Source organism: Onychomys torridus, chromosome 15, assembly GCF_903995425.1.
Source record: "Onychomys torridus chromosome 15, mOncTor1.1, whole genome shotgun sequence".
Classification (NCBI taxonomy): domain Eukaryota; kingdom Metazoa; phylum Chordata; class Mammalia; order Rodentia; family Cricetidae; genus Onychomys; species Onychomys torridus.
The window spans coordinates 31791159-31814442 of NC_050457.1; the positions used below are offsets into that span (position 1 = coordinate 31791159).

General features: G+C 44.3%; 1 protein-coding gene across 1 annotated transcript in view; it reads left to right on the forward strand.

The window, feature by feature from the left end:
- The first annotated feature begins 9197 nt into the window (after positions 1 to 9197).
- Elovl7 (ELOVL fatty acid elongase 7) overlaps positions 9198 to 23284 on the forward strand; it is a 71981-nt gene continuing 57894 nt past the window's right edge. The window contains exon 1 of the mRNA XM_036207017.1: positions 9198 to 9507. The gene's annotated coding sequence lies outside the window, so the exon portion shown is untranslated. The remainder of the gene's footprint in view (positions 9508 to 23284) is intronic.

Here is a 23284-nt window from a genome sequence, read left to right on the forward strand (position 1 = left end):
TACACAGAGAAACCCAAACCCTGTCTCGGAAAACAAAACAAAACAACAAGAACAACAACAAAAAATAGTAGTTATTACTATAGAAATTGGAAAATATCAAGCTTATTTTAAAATTATAATAGATTCGTCAATATAGACCAGTTGACTAGATATGGTAGTGCACACCTGTAACCCCAGTTCCTAGTTGGGGCAGAAAGATTGAGAATTGAAAGCCAGCCTCTATATGCAGTGAGGTGGTGAGGCTGGAGAAGGAAGGATTAAATGAGGAAGTGAAATAAGAATGCCTGAGAAACTAGATCAGAAAACTAGAGTGGAAAATTATTAAAGATCTTTTTTTTTTTTTTCTGAATCATTCATTGTGACATTTTAAAAACATTTAAAATGGTATTCAGTGTGAAATGCATAAATAGAGATTTATATTCATGAATAATAACTAAAGTTCATTGAAGGTAAGGATGAAGGAATTACCTTAATCTGATGAACACTGAGACTGAATCATAATGCAGTCCTTGTGGGGGGGGGACAGGGGGGACTGTCGGGTTGGTGGGCATGCATGCATGTGTGAGTAGGTGCATATGGAGACCACAGGTTGACTTATTCAGTCTTCACATTACTTTTTAAGATAGAGTCACTAATTCTGCTGTATTAACTGGTCACCAGGCTTCAGGGATCCTCCTGTCTCTACCTCCTCTGTACTGATTACAGGTGTGAACTACCACACCCAAACTTTTAGGTGCTGGTGATCTAAACTCAGTTCCTCATGCTTGTGCAGCAAGCCATTTACTGACTGAGCTCTCTCTCAGTCAGTAATCTCTCTAGATTAATTTTTAATGTTTCTGTCTGAATTACAGAGTGACCACTGATTCACTGATTTTGTAAGTTAACATACTGAGCTTAGGATCATTGGTAGAAAGGGAATAAAACATTAAGTATATTTCTGACACACAAAACACTCAGCTAGTAGATTTCTTACTTTAAACATCTCACGGGTATCGGGTTGTACCATCCTGTGAAAAATTAATCCAGGTTTTACCTCAAGATGATCTGCTTTTTTGCTTTGTCTGGATCTCCCTTCTAGACTGTTAATGTTCCATGAGGGTGAAGATTGCATCTATTTTGCTTATTACCACATCAGAAGCACCTAGAATACTGCTTGAGAAAAGTTTATGCTGCATGTATATGTGCAATTAATTAGTAAATGACACCATTGCCAAGCCCTTAATTGCATAACAATAAATCTTACAGTATACATATTGTGAAGTTAATTGATTGTTCTGTGTCTTATTGACTATGTGAAATTTCAAGTGTATTAAATATTAGCTAAGTTGCTAGTGAAACCTGTTATTATGTATTCATGAATGCTAATGAAAAACAAAATGGTTAGTTAAGTTGGTTGTTACATCATTTTGTCTTTCTTCTCACAAAATATCAGAAGATTCAATCCATGTTGCTATTGGCCCTGACACCGTTCCAGTCCTGCCCAGATCTTCCACTGGTCTCCATGGGGCTTGTAGTGGCTTGAATAAAAATGGCCCCCACAGGCCCATAGGAAGTGACGCTATTCAGAGCTGTGGCCATGTTGGAGGAAGTATGTCATGGTGGGTGGGATTTGAGGTTTCAGAAGCTCAAGCCAGGCCCAGTGTCACTCTCTTCCTGCTTTCTTCCAATCTGGATGTAGAACTCAAAGCTGCCTCTCCAGCACCATGTCTGACTGCATGCTGCCATGCCTTCCCACCATTATGATAATGGACTAAACCTCTGAACTGTAACAAGCCCCAATTAAATGTTTTCCTTTATAAGAGTTGCTGTGGTTGTGACATCTCTTCACAGCAATAAAACTCTAACTAAGACAGGGCTCATTACCACATTCTGTAAACTGGGTGTGCAAGGGACTGTGGCTTTCAGGAACTAACAAAAGTAAGGGACCTTTATGAAATCTGAAATACAGATTTCTCTATGTGATCGTTACTGTTCACACATTCCTACCTGGTAATGTGGTTGGATTAAATTTCTCCATTGCATTTGACTCAAAGTTTGTTGATTTATCCTCACCCCCCACCCTCCACCCCCATTATGGACAACTAACAAGTATTGTGGGGAACTTCACACACTAGAGGTGATGAGTAGGAATATAAAAGGAAAAAAAAAACAAAATGAAGGCTCTCAAAAAGGCAAGAAGACAGGGAAAGGAAAACAAAGGAAAAGGGAAAGGGAAGGGAAAGGAAAAGGAAAAGGAAATGTAGGTGTACCAAGAACCCAATGTAAGATTTAAAGCTATGGGGCAGAAGAGATGGCTCATCGTTTAAAAGTGCTTTCTGTTTGATCATAAGGACCAGAATTCAGATCCCAACACTCATTTACCAAGCTGGGAATCTGTGGCATGCCTATAGGCCCAGCTTCGAGCAGGGTGGAAACATAAGGATTGCTAGGACTTACTGACTTCTAGCTTAGCTAAGGAAACATCCACCTTGGATTCAGGGAAAGAAACACTGCCTCAGAGGAATAAATGAATAGTATATAGTGAAATACTCAACCCCCTTTTCTGGCCTCCATATTCCCACACAGCTATATATACCTATGCACACACATGCACATACTCACACAGACATGTACAGATGAAAGTTATATAATAAATTTCTGGTATCAATTAAAATAAAGTTACCTTGATTATTATATTTTTCTGAGATCAATATTAAGTTTTTCAAATGAGTTCTGTGGGCTGGTCAGATGGCTCCGTGGTTAAGGGCATTTGTTGTTCTAGCAGAGGACCACCTACCTACAAGGTAAGTGAGCACAACATCTCTTACCTGGAAGGAAGTGCCAAGCAACACTTGGCTCAAGTTCCATTAACCAGAAGTTATTTCCATGACCAAATGTAAAATGGAAGGAAGGCTGCAAAATATCTCTTGGTGTGTGCTCAGGAGAAGCATGAAAAACAGCTCCTGAATTGTTAGCCATCATAAGCTACAACCTTGAATGGGAATGTGCTTCATTTCTTTCTTTCTGTTTTCATTTTTAATGTAATTGAGAATCTCATACCAGCATTCTTGTATATTTTGAACCAATCACCCCATCCCCTCCAGCTCCTTCCATACCCCCACTCTCACTTCTCCATCTCAACTCTGTATACTTCTTTTAAATCCACTGACTTTAGTGCTGTCGGGATGTGCATGGGCACAGGACATCACTGGGGCACGGGAACCCTACCAGGGGCTGAATCCCAGGGAAAAAATGGACACCCCCCTCTATCCCCATTCCAGCAACCTCCATTTAGCAATAGCTTCTCAGCTAGGGTTGGGATTTCTTGATCTCCTAAGCCACCCATGCTGGACTTTGGCTGGCTTGACCTTACACAGGTCTTGTGCATACAGTCACAAGCACCGTGAGTTCATGTGTGCAGCGTCACATACAGAAAGCACTGTTTCACAGCTTTCCTTCGATACCTTTGGCTCCTACAATCTTTCTGCCCCCTCTTTTTCTAGGATTCCTGAGTCTTGGGGGGGAGAAGATGTGATCCATTTGTGATCTAGAGCTGAGCATTCCAGAGTCTCTTAGTCTCTGCATTTTGACCAGATGTGAGTCTCTGTCAGTCACCATCTCCTGTGGAAAGCAGCTCTTCTGATAAGTGTTGAGAGCTGCCCTGCATCCATCATCAAGACATTGGGCTCCCCTTTTGCAATGCCCTGAGAGAATAAGCTCTTAGCCATCCTTATATATTTTTTTGTTTGTTTTGTTTGTTTTTCAAGACAGGCTTTCTCTGTGTAGCTTTGTGCCTTTCCTGGAGCTCACTTTGCAGACCATGCTGGCCTCAAACTCACAGAGATCCTCCTGCCTCTGCCTCCCAAGTGTTGGGATTAAAGTCGTTGAGAGGTTGATGAGTCCTACGTCTATATTTCCAGCCAAGCCTCTCTCTCAGTCTGCAGACTGGCATCACCAATTGCCTGCCTGATGCGCCCACTTGGATATCTAATGGGATTCTCAAATTCAATCAGCTCTTGAATAAGTTCTGCCCCTTGCCCTACATTTTCCTCTCAGTCTTCCTCTTCATAAAGGCAACATGCTCTTTGCATTTGCTCGTGGAGAATGCTTTGGAGTCATTTTGACATACCCTCTCTTATCTGTCACATCAGATCTTTGGGAAATGTGGTTGACACTATCTTCACAATGAATTGGGAAGTGTGGAGGGCAGACAGTGTCTCACCATGTAGTGTTGATTGGCCTGGAGCTCCCTTTGTAGACCAGGTGGCTTTGAATTCATAGAGAGCTACCTGCCTCTGCCTCTATGTGCCAAAATATATTTGAAGGTCTGACCCTTTCACTCCTGCCCACTCCTCTTTCCTCCTCTTTCTTTTATTTGGATAGCACAAGAGTCTCTTAACTATTTCCTGGCCCTGCCCTTCTTTTTCCCTCCCCATCCCATATTCTGTTCTCAAAAATGTTAGAATGCTCAGTTTTAAATGCCAAGCGGAAGCAAAGGCGTATAATCCCAGTTCTTAGGAGGCTGAGGCGGGAGGATTGAAAGTTTGAGGGCAGCCTGGGCTTTCTAGCCAGACTTTGCCTCAAAAAGGAAAAGAAAAAGATAAACATTTAAAAACTAAGCCAGCCAGATGGTGCCGCTTTCCAGAAACTGCTTCCTTGAGGCTGCCCTTGTGTCTGTTGTCGCTGTCCCCAGCCTGGTTCAGATCCTCTGACCTCCTCGGTCTTCTTCTGGGGACTGGGGACTTCCAGATGTGCTCATGCCCTCATCCCGGCTCTTCCCATTGGCTGGAATGCCGTTACCTGAAAAGACACACAGCTTTGCCACTTTCAAAACCCTGACCCAAATGCTTTCTTTGGGTCTGTTATTTCAGCACTGGGGAGCAGGAGGCAGGGGAATGTAAGTTTGAGGACAGCCTGGGCTGCATCAGAAGTTCCATTCCCCAGCCCCTGCTTCATAGTGAATCTCAACAACACAACACAGCACAGTGCAGAAGCCTCCTTTCACCGTGGCCTTCCTGAAACACTCCAACATTGCAGCTCCCCACCTCATATGTCCCCATGCCCTTCCTGTCTTTATGGTACTTGTCACAACCTGAACACAATGTATTTTTTTCCCCCCCGCTTAGTTATGCATTCACTTTATTGTCAGTTACAGCTCGAATGAATGTTTTGTCTCTGAGAACAGAGAACATTTTTAGTTTGTTTTGTTGTCTGTGGATTCTTTAGATCCCAGGGAAAAAGTAACAACAATCATATTTGTCTCAAAATCAATGAACCTAATTAACCTCTTCCATGTTTGAAATTTCATTCAGATAGAAACGGTGACCAACACGTAACAACTGTCTCCAATTTCTAAAGGATTTTTCAAATCTGCTAACCAACTTATTTGTAACATGAAAGAAAAGCTCGAAACAAGGATTTCTTTGTTTGTTGATTAATGTCCAGCACTGAACTCAGGGCCTTGTGCCTGCTAGGCAAGCCCTCTACCACTGAGATACATCTCTACCACTGAGATACATCTCTACCACTGAGATACATCTCTACCACTGAGATACATCTCTACCACTGAGATACATCTCTACCACTGAGATACATCTCTACCACGGGAAATCTTCAGCTTCATTTGAACTTCCATGGGTTGGGAGTTGTCCTATCATTAACTGCTCAGTAGGAGTCCCCAACGCTTTATGTCAAACACTGAAACCCCATTTTCAAAAGATTGGTTTATTTTCTCATATTTATATCCTGACCAAAGCTTCCCCCTCCCTCTACAGCTCCCTGTTCCCCCCACATCCCCCAGATCACACTCCCATCTCCCCCGGAAAAGAGCAGGCTTCCCAGGGATATCAATCAACCTTGGCACAAGACACAATAAGACCAGGCCCAAACCCTTACATCAAGGCTGGCCAAGGCAACCCAGTAGGGGGAAAGGGGTCCCAAAAGCAGGCAAAAGAACCAGAGACACCCCCAACTCCCACTCCCAAAACACCAAGCTGACAATCATAACATATATGCAGAGGACCTAGTGCAGACCCAAGAAGGCTCTGTAATTGCTGCTTCAGTCTCTGTAAGCCCTGCTTAGTAGATTCTGAGCATTGTGTTCTCCCAGTGTCCTTGACCCACCTGGGTCCCATGATTCCTCCTCTCCCTCTTCTGTTGGGTTCCTCGAGTTCTCAGTTGTGGGGCCCGATGGAGACCTCCAACTTGGGCTTTCTCTGTCTGCCTAATGTTTGGCTGTGAGTCCTTGCGCCTGCTTCCTTGAGATGCTGCAGGCAACCTCTTTCAACGACTGGACTGGGCACCAATGTACGAGTATAGCAGAACATCATTAGGAACCATTTCATTGATTTTATTCATTTATTCATTTTGCCAGTTGTGTTTGGCTCTACCCTAAGTCTCTGCAGCCTCTGGTTCCTGGTCCTCCAGGCAGTGTCAGGCATGGGCTCCCTCTCCTGGGTCTCAAATTAAAGCAGTCATAGGTTGGTCACTCGTACAGGTTCTAATTATGTTCCTAGGTATGCCTTGCCTCAGCACCCCCTCCCCCCTTTTTTTTTCTTTTTTTTTCTAGAAGATTCAGAGAGTTCTTAAAAGAACCTTTGTCCCAGAACATCTTTCAGGCAGGACAGATCATGGGTTGAAGGTTTGGGGGCTGGGTTGTTGTCCCAGCCCAACACTGGAAGCCTGACTGGTTACAAGAGATGGCTGGTTCAGGCTCCATGTCCTCTATTACTAGGAGTCTTCTCTAGGGTCACCCTTATAGATTGGGGGGGGGGGGTTCCACTGCACTAGGTTTCCATACTGCCCACTACCCCCCGTAAATGCCCCTCAATTCTAGTCATCTCTCCCTCCATCCCTCCCTTCCCACCGGATCCCTTTCCCATTCCCACCTGCCCACTGTCCACCCACAAAATCTATTCTATTTCCCCTTCTGCGGGAGAGCCATGGGTCCTCCATAGAGCCCTCTTTGTTTTCTTCTTCTCTCTCTTTTTTTTTTTTTTTTTTTTTGAGCCCCCTTGTAACTTAGCCTCTATAGACCTGTGAGTGTAGCATGATTATCATTTACTTAACAGCTAATAAGTGACTGCATACCATGTTTGTCTTCCTGGGTCTGGGTTACCTCACTCAGGATGATTTTTTTCTAGTTCTGTCTATTTGTCTGCAAATTCATAATGTTATTTTTAACTGCCGGAGTAACACTTTATTGTGTAAATGCACCACATTTTCTTTATCTTTATCTTTCTTTATCTGCTCTTTGGTTGAGGATTAACTCTCACACGCTGATAGTGGGAGACTACAATACTCCACTCTCACCGACAGATAGGTCATCCAGCCAAAAACTAAACAGAGACATACTGGAGCTAACAGACATTATAAACCAATGGACCTAACAGATATCTACAGAACATTTTCACCTAAATACAAAAGACTATACCTTTTTCTCAGTACCTCATGGAACATTCTCCAAAACTGACCACATACTCAGTCACAAAGCAAGTCTCAACAGAGACAAGAAAATTAAAATAACCCCCTACATCCTATCAGGCCACCATGGATTAAAGCTGGATATCAACAACAACAGAACAACAGAAAGCCTATAAACTCATGGAAACTGAACAGCTCTCTCACCACCCCTTGTGGAGGGGGGTGGTGTGTCAAAGAACCAATCTCACAGGGCTCATATAGTGGATATCCTGCATATCAGATATTTAGATTATGATTCATAACAGTAGCAAAATGACAGTTATGAAGTAGCAATAATGTAAATTTATGGTGGGGGGTCACCACAACATGAGGAACTGTATTAAAGAACCACAGCATTAGGAAAGTCGAGAACCACTGCTCTAGAACCAAAAGAAATAGCATACCTAAGAAGAGCAGATGGCAGGAAAAAAATCAAACTGAGGGCTGAAATCAATAAAATAGCAACAAAGAATCAATGAAACAGAGTTGGTTCTTTGAGAAAAAAATCAAAAGGAAGACAAACCCTTATCCTAACTAACTAAAAGGCAGAAAGAATATCCAAATTAACAAAATCAGAAACAAAAGGGACTAACAGGTAACTAGGAAAATCCCAAGCATCATTAGGTCATGCTTTAAAAACCTGTACGCCACAAAACTGGGAAAAATCTAAAAGAAGTGATTACGTTTGTTGATAGATACTACTTACCAAAGTCAAATCAAGATCAGATAAACAATGTAAATAAACCTATAAACCCCAAGGAAATAGAAGCAGTCAATAAAAATCTCCCGACCCAAACAGCCCAGGCAAGGCCAGACAGTGTTAGTGCAGAATTCTACTAGATTTTCCATGAAAGCTCACTTCCGATGCACTAGGGTTAGGCCATGGGAGGCTGGCTTACTTGACTGGTCTTGCTTTCTCTACCCACTGTCCCTACTTGCTGAGAGCCCCTTCCTATTCTGAATCCATGCTGGGAACTCAGTGCAAGCATAGCTCACAGGGTGAGACATCAGGGCTGGGAAGGCAAGCTCTCAGGTTTGGATTGGGTAGGGACCGGGTGGGAGGTGGTCTAGTAGAAAGATCAATACTAATTTTGGGTTTTGCTGTAGAAGCAGGCACCTCTAGACTTACATGTTGCCTTCCTGCTATTACGCTTGATTAGAAATCATTACAATGTTTACTATGATTATAACTAGACACAGGACTAGATAATTTTTTAAAAAGAAACAGAAAAATGTCTGGTGCATACACACACAGGCCTGCATGCATCCAGCTCAGCACTTCCAATCCAACAATCATTGAAGGAATCCTTCAGACAGGGGCTCGTCAGACTTTGTTCCTTACTAACCATGAAAAAAAAAGTTGCATACATTGCCCCAAAAGCCCCCTGCGTCCCAATTCATCTCTTAATAATAAGAAGGGGGATTGAGCTGGCCCAAATCTGGCTTGTCTTCCCGGGGGGTGGTGAGGTGGGGTGGAGGGGGGCATCTTGTTGGTCTAGTCTCCCCTTTGGAGGGGGCTTCCCATTTCTCCTTCCCCTTGCCCTCCAGCCGCGCCCCCTCCAGCCCCCCTCGGGGCCGGCAAGTAGTCCTCATTACAGATTGTCCTGGCATTCATCAGAGTCACTTAGGATGACAATTTCCACAGTATTTTGGTTTTAGCGCGGGGATGATCCCCAGCTGATCCCCGGCATTCATTCTCAGAAAGCAAAGGGCACCAGTCCAGCGACGGGAACCGACACCCCACAGTGGTCAGGGTCGGCCGGGGCTAGGCTCTGCCCGCGGCGAGGGTGGCAGCGGGAGCGGCTGACAAGGCCACCCCACGCCCCTCGGCGGCACCTGGCGGCGGCGGCGGGCAGGCGGGCGGAGGGCGGAGGGCGGTCCCGGGTGACGCGCGAGGCCGGGAGAGCCGGCAGGTGCCACCCCGCGGCCTCCGCCTCTCGCCACTTGGTCAGCGGCTCGGGCAGCAGGGGCCGCTGTGGGAGCCGCGCTCGCACCGACCGACCCGACCCACGGCCCGCCGCCGCCGCCCTGCCTCCCTCCAGCGCGCGCGGCTCGGCTCCCGGCGCGGTGAGTGAGGGGCTGCGGGGGAACTTGGGGCTCTTTGGGCTGGGCCGAAGCTTTCCGGGTGTGTGTGTGGGGGTGGTGGAGCGGAGGGCGACTGGGGGTGAGGGGCCGGACCCGGGGGGCCGTGCGGGTGGGGAGCGGCGGAGAGCCGGGGGCGGTGTGGGACGGGGCAGGGCCTCCCTCCCTCCCGCCGAGGCTTGCCCGCCAGTCCCGTGCGCCGCGCTCACCTGCGCCGCCCGGAGTCCTGCCGCTCTGCACCCCCAGGGAAGGTGGTGGTCTCCGGGAGGCCCCGGGGGCGCAGAGGTGCTGTGAGTGGGACTCAGGGAGGGAAGGTCCTGCTCGACCTTGGACCGGGGAGGTCACTTTCCCCGGCTGCCGGACCTAGCCTCCCAGCCGCCTCTTTCCCAAACCAGCGATCCCTTCTTCCTGCTTCTGCGTGCGAGCGTCCCGCCCGCGGGAGCTCGGGGCGCTGTCTCTTTGGCTCCCGGAGCGGCATCCCGTCCCCGTGGCTGCTGCGGGCCAGGGGAGGGAGGATGAGTCCACAGCTGTGGAACAAGTCGCTCCGGAGACGGAATGCCAAAGTCTGCCGTTTATCGCTTTGGTGTCGTGCGTGGGAAGTGGGCCTTTCCCTCTTAGTCCTCCCTGATTCAAACTTACCAGAGGCGGAGGTCCTCCTTGTGGGACAACCTGGGGAGGGAGCGGTAGGGTTCGCTGGGCACCCCAGCTCCGGATGCGGTTGGGCATCCCCACTTCCACCAGGGAAGGCTTTCAGCGACTGGCCAATGCCGTCTGAGCCCCTTCCTGTCCCTAAAACAGACCCCTCTTCGAAAGCGTTTTCATTCAACCCTGAGCTCCCAGGTTATCCTTTATTTCACATCTCTCTTGTTTTGCGTGTCTTGCACAAAAGTCATCCTCTTTAGTCAGTGCAGCCACTGACGTACCCCACGCTTGCTCAGTCTCCTCATTTGTAGTTTATCCTCAGGCAGAAATTGTTCTCCCCAAGGTCATCAAGCACCAGGTTAAAAAAAAAAATCCCTGCCCCCCTTCCCCCCCTCTGTCCCCTATCTCCCCCCGCCCCCCCCCCCCCCCACCCACCCAGCAGATGCGTATGCAGGGCTTACATACCTGGCTCAAAGTACTTCACGCTGTCAGTCTTTCACAAACCTGTTAAGTAGATACTGTTTCCAGTTTAGGGTTTGGCCTCCAGCCAGCCAGGAGCGGTTGGCTGCTAGTTGGATGAGCCCGGAGTTCTTTTCACGAAGTGTTGTGTAGATTCAAGCATCAGGGTCCAGACTCTCAATCTTTGGTTCCTTTTCCTTGTCTTAGTGGAATAACTAAAGCTGGTGTCACAGGCTCTTGATCTCTCTTCTTGTCTCTCTGCTACTCTGTGTGAACTGCAGTGGGCCTTGCACATGTCAATTTTTTACTGAGGCTGGGCCACATGCTCAGCCTTCTCTTTAAAAGATAGATAGATAGATAGATAGATAGATAGATAGGTAGATAGATAGATAGATAGATGTCATGCAACTTCATTTTTTAAGTCTACTTAGCTTCAATTAAAATTTTTTGCTCCGTGTCTTCATTTTATCTCTGAGGACACATAATAGTACTCCATTTAGGTGCTCTGTGTCTTTCCAAAGCTCCTGTAGAAGATGATTTCTGTTGTAATTAACCTAGTCACCAAGGTGAAAAACTCAGCCATCCTGTCTCCTGGTATTACCCCAGTCCCAAACATGAAATCTTTTATCCAGTTTTCCTGTGATCTCAGCTTGCCTACATTAGTCTCAGCCTCCCCCCTACCCAATCTGCTCTTCACCAGACCCCCTCCTTCACACTCTGAACACACATTTATCACTTATCATTGACACATTTATTTTCTCTTATTTGTTTTGAAATAAGGTCTCATGTATCCCAGGGTGGCCTCAAACTCATTATGAAGCATAGGATGACCTTGAACTTTGGATCCTCCTGCCTCTACCTCTGGATTGCTGTGATTATAGGAGTGTGTCACCACTTCCGGTATTATTTGGTGCTAGAGAGGGAACCCAGGGCTTTATGCAAGCTGGATAAGCGTTCTACCAACTGGGCCACAATCCCCAGCCAATACACATTTCAACTAATGCTTATCTTCTTTTGTAAGCGTGTTTGCTTTCTGTGAGAAGATCTGTAACAACTTAAGACATTACATTGTCAGGCCTTATGTCTAGTAGTTGCTTAGTAGATGTTTATAGAATACAATGCAACATGAACTAAGGTAGCATGGAAGCAGCAGCCTTGATGACAGTAGAAATCTAGCCAGTCTTACAGGATACTCATCAGTGTCCATTGGTAGGCGTGTATTGCCACACTGAGGTTCTAGTCATCCTGATTAATCATTACATCTCCTGATGTGATGTAGGAGCCAACCGTATGGGAACCATGACTCTCAAAACAAGATTGGAAACAACACTAAGTTTTCCTAAAATAATCTTTATTTTTTTAAATTGGAAACCATATACATAAAAGAACACAAAACATCAGGGAACAGATGAGGCGGTGGCTATATTTAGTAGTAGAATATCTTATTCTGTCAGAACATATGATATTGGAGGAGACTATGGTCGGTCGGGATGAACAGGAATCTTTTCCCAGAACGTGTGGGTCTGAACTAAGCTGGAGAGGCCAGGCCAACACAGAATTGGCTGTGTGTGGTAAATGGTAAGGTTTGAGGTGAGGAGGAAAAAGCTGAAGGTGCTCCCGAAGCCACAGCACCATGAGACAGAACGGTGACCCTGGGGGAAGGGAGAGCCCACAAAGCAGGACTTCTCCTCATTTCATTGTTGGTTTTTCTATGATGGACCTCTTGTGCCAGCATCAATTTTAAGATAGAGAAGGATTCTATTTAGAGCCACCGTGAATACGGTAGCATAGCAAATGGAGAAACAATCTGGAATTTAAGGATTCCTGTCCTATGTTATGGAATGTGCCATCAGCAGCTCTTCAGAGGGGAATGGTTCTCACATGTGTTTTTGTGACTCATTCAGTTTGAACACTTAGAACCTACTGGAAAGTTGAAATTGTCTACAAATTTGGCAGGTAAAAGATAGCTCTTCTAAAGACAGCTATGGTGACATATAACTGCATGCCCAACTTTTGGGAGGTGGAGGCAGCTGGATCAGAAGTTCAAGATCATCTTTAGCTACATAGTAAGTTTGGGCTAGCCTGGGCTAGATGGAACCCTGTTCAAGAAAACTTTTTTTTTTTTTTGTCTTCTAAAAAAGTAAAATTTCCAACTATTCTTCATAACTGGTATAGGTTGATTAAAAAGCACATATTAACACACTGGATTAAGGGAAGTAGCCTTTTTTTCTAAATACAAATCAAATCACCCTTTTAAAAAATGATTTATTTATTATGTATACATACAGTGTTCTGCTTGTGTGAAGAAGAGGGCACCAGATACCATTATAGACGGTTGTGAGCCACCATGTGGTTGCTGGGAATTGAACTCAGGACCTCTGGAAGAGCAGCCAGTGTTCTGAACCTCTGAGCCATCTCTCCAGCCCCCAAACTAGTCTTTTATAAGTGATGGAAGTAGACATACCATCACATGCAGTTCTTGGGTATTATGTGGACGAAACATCTCCACTAAGAACAATAAATGCCTGTGGGGACTAGGAAAGGGAAACCTGTGTACACTGCTTTGAGGGAATGTAAAAACTGGTATAGCTACTATGGAAGTCAGTGAAGGGGCCCTTAAAAATCTAAAAGAACAAACAACTACCATATGACCCAGCTGTACCATTCCTGGGCATGTGAGTGAAAGATTCCAAGTCAGTTTCCTTAGAGATGCTTTCATATTGACATGTTTATTATCATCAGTGTAGACCATGAGGAGTGGAGGGGAAGGGCTCAGGGAGGAGAGGGGGCAGGAAGAGAGGGTGATGGGAAACTGTGACAAGGGAGCAGAAGGGGAGAGTCAGGGAGGAAGAGAAGAAGTTAGAGTGAAGAAGGGTGCATATGGCTTTTACATGGGTCTGGGGATTCGAAATCAGGTCCTCACACTTGCAGAGCAAGTGTTTTCTTTACCGACTGTATTTGTATGTTAACTTAAAAGGTTAGTAAAAATGAAACAGATTTCCATGTAACTCCCAACCTTCCCAGGTTAACAGCAAACTCACCTGGGAAAGCAATACATAACACGATCATACATAACACAACACAGACTCCTTCCTTTTCATGAAAGGCTTAGTGTCAAACCTGGACAAAGTAGTGGTGTTTCACAAGTTGTGTTATGAGAAAACTTTTGGCTTCATGTCAGCAGAGTGGCTGGCCAGATGTTGAAGCCTGTCCAGAGTGCTGTAGGTTAGTGGGACAATGTAGTAAAACTACTGTCATACACAGATGGGGTAGGGCAGGTAAAACAGAGACAGACCTGAGAGCTTTCTGGAGCACAGAGAAGAAGAGTTGGGCAACTGAGAAATGGGTGATGTATGGAACATGAAATCCAGGGAAAGAAAATGCAGTTCTAAGAATTGGAAATTCTGTGTGGGGGTGGGGGTGTAGTAGAATATGTTAAGGTGTGTTATTTTTGTCTATGTTGCATTTGTTGAACTCTGTGAAGCTGTGTTACTGTGCCTGTGTAAAACACCTGATGATCTAATAAAGAACTGGCCAATAGCAAGGCAGGAGAGAGGATAGGCGGGGCTGGCAGGCAGAGAGAATAAATAGAAGGAAAAACTGGGAGGAGAGACCTAAGATCTAGCAGCCAGAGAAGGAGGAGGACTCCAGGAGCCAGCCACCCAGCTACGCAGCCAGCCGTGGAGAGAGAGTGAGATTACAGAAGTAAGAGAAGGGGAAAAGCCCGGAGGCAAAGGGTAGGTGGGAGAAGTTAAGTTAAGGAAAGCTGGCTAGAAACAAGCCAAGCTATAGCTGGGCATGCATAATTAACAGTAACCCTCCTTGTGTGATTTATTTGGGAGCTGGGTGGTGGGCCCCCCCAAAAGACCAAAGACCAACCAACGTGTGTGTGTGTGTGTGTGTGTGTGTGTGTGTGTGTGTGTGTATGTGTGTGTGTTTGTGTGTGTTGGCATATGTTCTCAGTGTCATCCATTGGAAATACATTTGCATAGCTACAAAAGAGGGCATGAGATGGGGTTGCCCAGGCAAGCAGGGGTGGTGAGGTTTGCCGAGTGCCTTGTTTTGACCTACTGAAGATTGTTTTGTTTTATCCTATAGTCAGGGATGGGGGGGATGGGGAGCTGGAGGCAGGGAAGGGGAGGGTCCTATGAAGATTGTGTTTGAACTCAATTGTCTGATGTTTGACACTTTGGCGTGGTAAACCATTCCTACATAGGTTCTGTCTCATTTCTCTATCTGATTTGGAAAGGGCAACTGTATTCGCTCACAAGTCATCTTAAGTCTGCAAGGTCTCCACAGGGTCCTTGTCTTGCACATGGGCACAGCAAGGAGGTGGGCAGGAAGGGTACTTCAGTGACACCAGGAGAAGCAAGGGTTCAAACCTGAGTCTGTCTACACATTCCAGCTTTTCCCACGCTGCTCAGCGACTCTGCTGGGTTGATCTAGGAAGTGATGTGGGAGGATGATACTATCGTTTTGGACTACCCTTTAAAAAAAAAAAATCCAGTGTAGACTTTCAGGTCAAGGGCAGGAATGTATTATCTAGCAACAGAGCAGCTCCAGTAGCTCAGGACATTCTTCAGTCCCCATTCTTCTTGATGCCGTTGAAATTTGCTGGGTGTTTTTAGAATTCAATGATGCACAGACCAGAAATACTTATTACTTTAGGATGACTTCCTGTGGGCCTGTCTGGGGGCCTCCGTGCCCCTCCTCTTACCCGTGTTCTTGTGCCTTTTTAAGTAGACAGTGGAGGGCAGGATCCTGTGGCCCCAGAAGATTTATGTCTGCTGTCAGTATGTATTCAAATCCTGCTGCTTATCATCCAGTTAGCACACGAGGATGGCATCATCCTTCATTCTCTTACCTGCAACACTAGCAGGTGTGACTCCAATGTAAGGAAAGAAGGCAGGAGTGGCTGATGCTCTTAGGAATTGGGAGTCCAAGTGCTGAGTATTCAGGAGCTAAGGGTGGGTTCCTGTGTATGTGTAGAGTGTTTTAAACGAAGGTGCAAAAGCCAATGTTTGTTCTCAAAGGAAGAAAAATTATGAGTGATGGGTAAACCATTTAACATTAAATATAGTGTGTGTGTGTGTGTGTGTGTGTGTGTGTGTGTGTGTGTGTGTGTTTAATGTTAGGTTGCTCATATATAGTTGAGATTCCTATAGGTAAAAAAATGGTTGGATGTTGGCATTTGCCCCGCAAATGCAGTTCTATTGAGAACCTAACATGTTGACCTGATAGGACTATAGGCCTATACACAGACTGAACCGTGCCTAAGGATGAACACTGGCTTCCAGTAACACGTTCCCGTCCAGCTGCTAGACCGTTTGCTCAACAGGAGTCTATATTTATTGTAAACCCTTTGATTCCAGTTACACTTGTGGTTGCAATAGATTGTAAGTAAGTGTGTGAACTGATGAAGCATAAGTTCAGTGGGAAAGAGGATGATTATTTCTGCGAAAGGCAAACTGAATTCTTTGGAAAATTCCCCACAAAAGTGAGCCCCTAAAAAAGTGGTCAGGAGAAAAGAAAACTGAAAATTTCACTTAGAAAATGAAAACCGGAAGTTGGAGAAAAGTAAGGTCTGGATATGACTTATATCAGACAGATGTTCTTGAGCGGCTCATCCTCAAGGAAGGTCTTAGAGACGCTTTGAAAAAGTGGGGACATGGTACATATTCATACAGTTTCTGGTAAGGAAAATTTTATGTTATGACAAAATTTTAAAGTAGTCCCCCTGACAACGAAAATAATAAAAAACAGTCAACCAGAAGCAGTTGAACGGCTGCTTTCTGTACTTACTCATGCCACACTGCAGAAAGTGGTGGGAACTGTCGACTCTGGAGCTGACCCATCCATTTGCCTGCAGCAGGAAAGACCAAGGGAACCTTTGCCCTTGAAATCCTTCAGCGCATGGGCAGATCTTCCTTTCCTTGGCACAGCATCTCCTTCTGATGGTACATGATCGCATGGGCAGATTTTCCTTTCCTTGGCACAGCATCTCAGCCTGATGGTACATGATCAACCTGTACTTCTTACTCTTCATTGGACTTTTCGCATCCGTGTGGCATTTAAATTCACTTCTAATAATGTGAGCCAATATGTAGAACTTAGAGCTGGCTTCTACCTGCCCTAAGTAGTCTACCTGAGCATGGAAAGCAAAGACACATTCTAGCCAGATCTGATAAAGGACATCACAGTTGTGCGCCACCTGATAATTCCTGAGTGCTATTATTCTGATAAGCTGAATGGGTAAAATATCACTTATGGTAGTCTCAGATATCATGGACGTATAGCCATTCTTTCTAAGGTGTTAATGGGTTAATGAGCAAAATCCAAGTTGTAAAGTAAGAAGAAAAAAGTAGGTATTATAAATAACACATCCTGAGCACTGGCTCCCTGTCAGGCCCCAGGCTGTATTCTGTGCATGCTTTCTCTCATTTCATTGGCACAAAGGGGCTGGAGAGTAATTAAGAATATCTACTGTTCTTGCAGAGGACAGGAGTTCCATTTCTTGCACCCATGTTGGGCAGCTCACAGCTGCCTGGCTCCCAAGGCCACAGATCTAGCTAGCATGCTGGGAGAAGAGTCACTTATTTCAGAGTGGAGCCCAACTGCTTTTCCAACTTAAGGTCAGGTATTCTCTGTTATGCTAACCCTGAGTGTGTCTTTACACTGATTTTTTTGTTGTTGTTCTTAAATTTCTCAACTCCACTCTGATCTACAGGTAATACTACTTTTACAAACTTGACTGTGGAATATGGACAGGGTGGAGCAGCTAAGGCAATGTAGTGATGTACTGAGTCCTGAGGCTCACACCATCACAGCTGAACGTGTTAAAGGGAGATAATTTTTTTTTTTTATTTTTTATTTTTTTTTATTTTTTTATTTTTTATTTATTTTTATTTATTTATTTATTTTTAAGCACAGAAGATTAAAAGCAGGCCAGGGGCCTTCTCTTCACCTCACCGAGTTCTTCCTTTCTGCAACCTCTGACCTTAGTGCTTGAGGCTGTTCCTTGGAGGGACTGTCTGAGTGTCTTGTTGGAGGTCATGTTTGTGAGGTTGGTAGGGGTGAGCCTTAATAGTGTTAACTGCTGTGTGTTCCCTAAAAATACCTGTTAGACTTCAACATTGGCTTTCCCTCATGTTGTCAGCAGACAGCGGGAACAAGAGTGAATTGTCGACTAATTCATTCATGACAGGCCAATGTGTGTTGGCTGTTCATTTTTGTTTTTTTGTTGTTTTGTTTTGTTTTGAGACAGGGTCTCATGTAACCCAGGCTATCCTCAAAATTTCTGTGTAGGCAAGGATGACTTGGAACTTTGACTTGTGATGCCACAGCCTATTTATGCAGGGTTAGGTATCTAATCAGGGCTTTATGCATGCTGAGTAAGCACTCTCCCTGCTGAGAGACACTTCCAGTCCTGATATGTGCCCTTAATCCTGGAAACCAAGAGTCTATGGCTCCAGAAATTTAAATGATTTTCCCAAGTTCTCGTGAGTGGTGGATGGCCGACCTTGGTCTAGAATATGAATACTCTGAAAAATTATATATTCTATTACTTACTACCTATATCTGAGAGTCTGCTTTCTGATATCTGGAAAAGAATTGTTGGGGGATATATTTCGTAATTTATGAAATAGTAAGATTATACTTTTTTCAAAAAAGCAATTTCTATAATTACACTATGACCCAATTTAGGTCATGTGCTTGTGATAAATGGAGCAGTAAATGGTAGCTCATATTGAAATGTTTTGGGGTTTGGTTGTTTTAGAGCAGAAATTGTAAGGTAGTATTTTTCCACCCCCCAACCCAGCAAATTGAAATTTGTTAAGTAGGTTCCATAAAGAGAATCTTGGGCTTGTTTTTAAATGGTATTTTTTCATCAGTTTTGTTGAAGACACAAAGATATTCTTCAAATTAATAGTGGCTCTTGGTAATTTACTTATAGGCATTGATGAAGTGATAATTCTCTTATAGATGTCAACAAAGGCAATCTCTTTGAAAGAATTTCTCCAAGTGCCTCAAGACTGGGTTAATTGGGTCTCAAGCTCTAGAAGTAAGTAGTATAGAGTTTGAAATTCGATGTTGGTCAGTAGACGGCTTCAGAAGGCCCAGAAACCCTAGAAAACATAGGATTTGGCATAATCTAATCTCTGAGACAGTGTCCCATAACACCACAGGCTATTGATTTCAGAGAGTCACAAATAACATATGTAAAATGCTAAGAAAAACCTAGGTGGCTATGAAAGGATTAGCTTTAATGGTAATGTTGCAATTAGGCATTCTTAAGCCACCGACATCAACTTTATCCATGTTAAAGACTGCCAATCTTGCATCATGATAGGTGTGTGTGTGTGTGTGTGTGTGTGTGTGTGTGTGTGTGTGTGTGTGAGAGAGAGAGAGAGAGAGAGAGAGAGAGAGAGAGAGAGAGAGAGAAGAGAGAGCACTTTTATTTACTCATTCATTGCAGGGGGGGGGGTTACTTTTAAAAGTTTGCTTGCTGGTTAGCAAATGTCCTTATGCCATTTTCTTACATCTTTGTTGGGTGACTTCCTCACCTCTTCCACAACTCCATCTCACTGTTCCTATTCCACCCAGACCCTTCCACTCTTGGTATGATTTGAAGGTGGATTCCCCCACTTCCATCATCCTAATTCACTAAGAAAAAAATTTCTACTTAAAAAAAGTTTGAATTTTTTTTTCTTTTGAGTGGGGATAGGATCTTGTATGTCGCCTCAGTTGACCTCAGGTCCTAGGTCCTCCAGTCTCTGCTCCCCAAATTTTGGTGTATTACAGGTCTGAGTCATCAGACCTGACTAGTGCTTCTGCTATTTAAACATTAAGTTCATATTGACTCGTTATATGCAAGTTGCTGAGCACATAAAAACCTAGAGGCAATTACTAGTTCTCATTATTGTGTATCCACATTCAAATTAGCAGCATTCATGTTAGTTCTGTCCACAACTTACATGCCGGGTCCACCCATTGCTGTAAGGCACTAATCCCACTGCCTTTCTACAAGCCATCTCTGCCAAGAAACAAAATTAATTTTTAAAAGCCTAAGTAAGATCACGTGACGGCGGTGCTTAAAAGCCGATGGTAAGAGTTTTGGTTACACAAGAGCCCAGTTCTGGAGAGGGATGGCGATGGTGGTGGCAAACCCGTGTGAAAGCATTGGATACCTGTGACTTGGGCATTTAAGGAGGGTGAAGATGGTGAATTTGAGTTATATCTGCATTGAGATAAGTGAGGAATGCATACTTTAAGTTAACAGCCTCTGACGTTTTCCTCTACCCATCGACTGAAACCCAAGCTGCTCACCACTGTGGGAAGATGCCCCTCCCCCCATCTCTGTAGCATCAAGGGTCACTTTCCCTGTATTCTCTCTGTGCTCTGTTTCTGCTCTCCTGACAGGGTTCATTCCTGCCCCAAGGTTTTTGTCATAGTCCTTGTCTCCCTCCAGACCTCTCAGCCTACATACCCTCTCCAGTGCTCTCCATCTTCCTGACTCCCCTCAGCTGTTGGGGACCACTGCCCTCCTTTTCCAGTCTTATTACAAACATGATTTATCTGCTTCATAGCTTTTGCCTATGTTGCTCTTACTTATGTGTGCATTTATCTTTGCTTATGTGTATGTCTTCCCACAAGAACATAAGTTCCTTGAAAATGGGAGCTGAATATAATCCCTGTGTCAGGAAGGCTGGTTGGCACATAGCGGTTATCAAATTTGCTAAATCAAAGAGTAGAGAGAAGTCCCTTCCTTCATGAACCTTACAGTTTTGGAGAGTCTTGGCAGCCTTGAGTTGTATTTGTTGGCAAGGACTTTAAGACCCTCTCAGCTGGGCCTTACAGAGAATGGCAACTAGCTCACCTCAAAGTCAAATGATACATGGGAGTGGAGAGAATGATGTTGGGGACAAAAGTCAGGCAGCCTAGCCAAATCAATGTCCTACAGGCTCAGTGAGAGACAATAGTCTTGGACTGGCAAGGCAGTCCTATTGATGCACACCACTGAGTGCTTGTAATGGACCTTCTGGGAGCAGACGGTGCAGAGGAGCCAGTGGTTTCTGGGAATGTATTACACAATATTTAACACTAGGTTCATTTGAAGCGTGGCTTTGGAAGCATCATGCTTGACTACCTATATATGGCTATATTTTTATTCTCTCCCATGTTTATTTGGGATCAGTAGAGAGACAGGAGGAGGGGAAGTTTCTCCTCTACCATCCTTGAGTCAGAGAAAACAGCTAGTGTGTAGGTGGCCCTTTTTAGTGTATGTGTAGTATATGTACTCATGTTTGTATGGGTGCATGTACACATATGTGGGCTCTTGTACATGTGTACACACACACTGTGTGTGTGTGCGTGCATGTGCATCTGTGTGTGCGTGTGTGCATGTATGTGTGTGTGAGAGAGGGGGGGGAGAGAGAGAGAGAGAGAGAGAGAGAGAGAGAGAGAGAGATCAACATTAGATATCATCCTTTACCACTCTCCACTTTATTTTCCCATAAGCCCAAGTCCATCCTTTCCAGCATAGCTGATTGTCTTAGGGTTTCTATTGCTGCGATGACCAAAAAGCAAGTTGTGGAAGAAGGGGTTGATTTGGCTTACACCTTCATATTGCTATTCATCACCAAAGGAAGCCAGAACAAGAACTCAAGCAGGGCAGGAAATTGGAGGCAGGAGCAGATGCAAAGGCCATGGAGGGGTGCTGCATACTGGCTTGCTCCTCATGGCTTGCTCAGCCTGCTTCTTATAGAGCCCAGGGCCACCAGTCCAGGGATGGTACTACCCACAATGGACTGGGCCCTCCCCCATAAATCACTGATTAAGACAATACTCTACAGATCTTTTTGTTTTGTTTTGTTTTGTTTTTCAAGACAGGGTTTCTCTATGTAGCTTTGTGACTTTCCTGGATCTCGCTTGGTAGACCAGGCTGGCCTCGAACTCACAAAGATCCACCTGCCTCTGCCTCCCGAGTGCTGGGATTAAAGGCGTGCACCAACACCGCCTGGCTAACAATACTCTACAGATCTTACGGAGGCAGTCTCTCAACTAAGTTCCCTCCTTTCAGATGACTCTAACTTGTGTGTCAAGTCGACATAAGACTGGCCAGGATACTGGTGATGGGTACAACTCTTTGCTTCTCACAGATAATTTTGTAAATATCTGGGCTCATGTTTTCAAATATATTTTATAGTCAGTATAGAAACAGCCAGATTTATGATATAGGTTTTTCTACAATTCTCATGAAAAAAAAAATCCATACTGCTAAGTAAAATCAGATTATTTTCTGATTATAACCTGTTGATCTTAGAGAACGTCTAACAAAAATTAAATAAATAAACCATAAAAAATTGTAACTTGAAAAAAAAAAAATGAGACATGACACCCATGACCCTTCTAACCAGAAATAACAATTTGTAACATTTTGGAAAATTGCCTCTTAGCCTTATGTAGCCATTTTTAAAAGTTGTTGAATTTTGTCTTTTTGATTTCAGACAGGATCTCACTATTAGCTCAGGCTGGCCCAGAACTGGCTATACAGCCCAAGCTGGCCTCAAACACCTGGATCCACCAGCCTCAACATTAAAATATTGAGGTTACAGGTGTGTGTCACCAATATGCCTGACAAAGTTTTTCTCGAGAAAAAAAATAATTTAGATGAATATCAAGAACCATTCTTTTAAAAGCTAAAGCAAAGGCTTTCAACATTGAGGTTTCATTTCTTCCTAAAAAAACAAAAAACAACAACAACAACAACAACAACAACAAAAACCCACCTCATATTATGGAAGTCTCCCGGCATGACTAAATAGAATGATAAAATGGACTAGATGTATCATCACCTAGACTCAAGGCTAAACTTGTTTTACCTGTTTTGGTTTACCTCTGAAATCTACGGGCTTTGAAAAAAAATAAAATAAAACAGGGATATCACACCCAAGAAGTCTAAAATAATTACTGAGTGCCGTAAGACATGTAAGAAACACGAAACATTTGCAAATAAAACCCATAAGGTAAGGATTAAAAGGGCTATTGCAGTCTGCTCAACATGACAACACACACAGCCACAGACTAGCTTTATGTCCGAAGTATCAGGGTGTTATTAGGCAATCAGAATAAGTGGAGTGGGAGAAAGGGGAGGAAGGGGAGAGGGGCTTGGGCAAGAGAAGCCAGGTTTTAAGCCTGTGGAAACTTGTTCCGTAAACAGAAAACAACAGAAAGTTAAGCCTGTTGTGGCTTTTGGAATCAGAACTGGCCACAGGGAAACTTGGCCAAAGAAAGTCAGTCTCTCGCTGAGACTTGGGACACCCTGGTTCTCTTCCACTGCAGAATACCCAGGCAGGCAACAGGTTCACTTCTAGAATTTAGACTTTTAACTAAGGTGGCCTCTTCTGAGCAATGTTTTCATGATGGCCTTTTAAAGAGTATGGTAATTATTACAATATTTCAGACATCACCATGCAATGGTGGAAAAACCGTACTAGGTAGGATGCCTCCTTTCCCCTTTACTAACCAGTCACCCAGAAGGAAAATCCGTGGAATTTATCCTCCATACATGGTCTAAGAAGAAAAATTTCTGTTTCCCTATAGCGACATTTGTAAAGATTTGCCATGATCACTTTTATAGGGCAGGCCTTGTTTCAATCTT